The sequence below is a fragment of the Siphateles boraxobius genome, unplaced genomic scaffold (assembly GCF_051911475.1).
Source record: "Siphateles boraxobius isolate OS27281-9 unplaced genomic scaffold, OSU_SipBor_1 2, whole genome shotgun sequence".
Taxonomy (NCBI): domain Eukaryota; kingdom Metazoa; phylum Chordata; class Actinopteri; order Cypriniformes; family Leuciscidae; genus Siphateles; species Siphateles boraxobius.
In genome coordinates, this window is record NW_027508810.1 from 1122227 (window position 1) to 1125639 (window position 3413).

At 50.9% G+C, this 3413-nt stretch overlaps 1 long non-coding RNA gene across 1 annotated transcript; it reads left to right on the top strand.

The window, feature by feature from the left end:
* Positions 1 to 2126: 2126 nt before the first annotated feature.
* Positions 2127 to 3140, top strand: LOC143744178 (uncharacterized). The gene is made up of 3 exons (XR_013205788.1): positions 2127 to 2204; positions 2704 to 2766; positions 3078 to 3140. It is a non-coding gene; the product is annotated as an uncharacterized LOC143744178 (long non-coding RNA).
* The last annotated feature ends 273 nt before the right edge of the window (positions 3141 to 3413 follow it).

The following is a 3413-nucleotide window of genomic DNA, read 5'->3' on the forward strand; positions in this document are numbered from 1 at the left end:
CTTCTCATAGAAGCCAGTAACACCGTGAGCCCCGGTTCAGTGACGGCTTGCTGCGCCATTCCCCTCTTACGGACCGGATACGTGCGCCGTTTCGCTCCGGTTGAATTCCCTTGTCCGGAACCTGTTGAGCTCCTCCGCACCCCCCCAACGTCGGACGTGGCGGAACGTCTGGTGTTAGGCCTACCACTCGTATGCAGTGTGGAACCCGTGTTAGGCTGGGTCCATATGTTGCGGTCCCTACGGCGACCCCATATGTGTATTCTTCCACGATACGGCTCCCCAAAGTGAGCCCGTGTCTTTCCCTTGGCAGAGTCCTGCCGTCACTGTAAATTGGTGTGTCTCCCCCCTCTCTAGGCTGGAGCCACCCCAGTGACATTCCATATGTTATACTGCCCGGCCCTCCGCCCAGTTCATATGTGTATCCCCCCCCCCCCCTTTTCTGGTTGGTTGGGCTTCCGCAGCGTCCCTTCCTTCCAATGTTGGGCACGCTTTCCCAGTGTTACCAAGTCTAACTGAGTGGGTCTTGTGGAACAGCAGCGACTTCCTGGCCTAAGCCCTGTCCTTTTCTGCTAGAACGTCGGGAGGATCAGAAGGCTTTTGTCTAGGCACTGGAAGGTGGCAGCGTTAGTGGCGTGTTCAATGGTTGATCCCATTTCAGTCGGCGTCGACTACGTCCAACGTTATCGACTGAAAGGGAACGTCCTGGTTGCGTATGCAACCCACCGTTCCCTGAAGGAGGGAACGGAGGACGTAGTCCCCTTGCCACTACCGCTGGACCACCGCTGACTCCGAGTTACGCTCGGCTCCTCAGCGAAAAGCAAATGGTGCGTGCATCCACTTCCGTATTTATACCCGCGCTGCGGGGCGGAGTGTGAGATGCAAATCTCGCACGCCAATGTGTATTGGCTCGTTCAATAATACTCGAAGACGATAGGCTCCCTAGCGTGATCCCATTTCAGTCGGCGTCGACTACGTCCTCCGTTCCCTCCTTCAGGGAACGGTGGGTTGCATACGCAACCAGGACGTTTTTGCTGCTTGATATTTTAATAATAATAGTTCATCAAATAAATAAAAATATATTTATTGTAAATATTTTACCAGTAGTGTAAGACTGTTATGAAATAAAAAAATAATGTTATATACAGTGCTGCATGTATGAAACAATACCAAAAACGTAATACGAAATATTCCTTATTATTTCTTCTTATGCAATATAACAATTTCAAATAGTGTAGCATTTAACCACCCAAACAAACTTTTTTGGTCCCACTTTATATTAAGTGGCATTAAGTAGTATGTACTTACATCAAAAAATAAGTACACTGTACTTATTGTGTTGATGTTGTATTGTAAAACACTTGTGCTGCTATTGAGGTGTGATACGGATAAGGTTAGGGGCTGGTGTGTGTGATACGGGTGAGGTTAGGGTCAGGTGTGTGTGATACGGGTAAGATAAGGGGCTGGTGTGTGTGATACGGGTGAGGTTAGGGGCTGGTGTGTGTGATACGGGTAAGGTTAGGGTCAGGTGTGTGTGATACGGGTGAGGTTAGGGTCAGGTGTGTGTGATACGGGTAAGGTTACGGTCAGGTGTGTGTAATACGGGTAAGGTTAGGGTCAGGTGTGTGTGATACGGGTAAGGTTTGGGGCTGGTGTGTGTGATACGGGTGAGGTTAGGGTCAGGTGTGTGTGATACGGGTAAGGTTAGGGTCAGGTGTGTGTGATACGGGTAAGGTTAGGGTCAGGTGTGTGTGATACGGGTGAGGTTAGGGTCAGGTGTGTGGGATACAGGTAAGGTTACGGTCAGGTGTGTGTAATACGGGCAAGGTTAGGGTCAGGTGTGTGTGATACGGGTAAAGTTTGGGGCTGGTGTGTGTGATACGGGTGAGGTTAGGGTCAGGTGTGTGTGATACGGGTAAGGTTAGGGTCAGGTGTGTGTGATACGGGTAAGGTTAGGGTCAGGTGTGTGTGTGATATGGGTAAGGTTAGGGTCAGGTGTGTGTGATAGGGGTAAGGTTAGGGTCAGGTGTGTGTGATACGGGTGAGGTTAGGGTCAGGTGTGTGTAATACGGGTAAGGTTAGGGTCAGGTGTGTGTAATATGGGTAAGGTTAGGGTCAGGTGTGTGTGATACGGGTAAGGTTAGGGGCTGGTGTGTGTGATACAGGTGAGGTTAGGGTCAGGTGTGTGTGATACGGGTAAGGTTAGGGTCAGGTGTGTGTGACACGGGTAAGGTTAGGGTCAGGTGTGTTTGATACGGTTGAGGTTAGGGGCTGGTGTGTGTGATACGGGTAACGTTAGGGGCTGGTGTGTGTGATACGGGTAAGGTTAGGGTCAGGTGTGTGTGATACGGGTAAGGTTAGGGTCAGGTGTGTGTGTGATACGGGTAAGGTTAGGGGCTGGTGTGTGTTATACGGCTGAGGTTAGGGGCTGGTGTGTGTGATACGGGTAAGGTTAGGGTCAGGTGTGTGTGATACGGCTGAGGTTAGTGGCTGGTGAGTGTGATACGGGTAAGGTTAGGGTCAGGTGTGTGTAATACGGGTAAGTTTAGGGTCAGGTGTGTGTGATACGGGTAAGGCTAGGGTCAGGTGTGTGTGAAACGGGTAAGGTTAGGGTCAGGTGTGTGTGTGATATGGGTAAGGTTAGGGTCAGGTGTGTGTAATATGGGTAAGGTTAGGGTCAGGTGTGTGTGATACGGGTAAGGTTAGGGGCTGGTGTGTGTGATACAGGTGAGGTTAGGGTCAGGTGTGTGTGATACGGGTAAGGTTAGGGTCAGGTGTGTGTGACACGGGTAAGGTTAGGGTCAGGTGTGTTTGATACGGGTGAGGTTAGGGGCTGGTGTGTGTGATACGGGTAAGGTTAGGGGCTGGTGTGTGTGATACGGGTAAGGTTAAGGTCAGGTGTGTGTGATACGGGTAAGGTTAGGGTCAGGTGTGTGTGTGATACGGGTAAGGTTAGGGGCTGGTGTGTGTTATACGGCTGAGGTTAGGGGCTGGTGTTTGTGATACGGGTAAGGTTAGGGTCAGGTGTGTGTGATACGGCTGAGGTTAGGGGCTGGTGAGTGTGATACGGGTAAGGTTAGGGTCAGGTGTGTGTAATACGGGTAAGTTTAGGGTCAGGTGTGTGTGATACGGGTAAGGTTAGGGTCAGGTGTGTGTGATATGGGTAAGGTTAGGGTCAGGTGTGTGTGTGATACGGGTAAGGTTAGGGCCTGGTGTGTGTTATACGGCTGAGGTTAGGGGCTGGTGTGTGTGATACGGGTAAGGTTAGGGTCAGGTGTGTGTGAAACGGGTAAGGTTAGGGTCAGGTGTGTGTGTGATACGGGTAAGGTTAGGGGCTGGTGTGTGTTATACGGCTGAGGTTAGGGGCTGCTGTTTGTGATACGGGTAAGGTTAGGGTCAGGTGTGTGTGATACGGC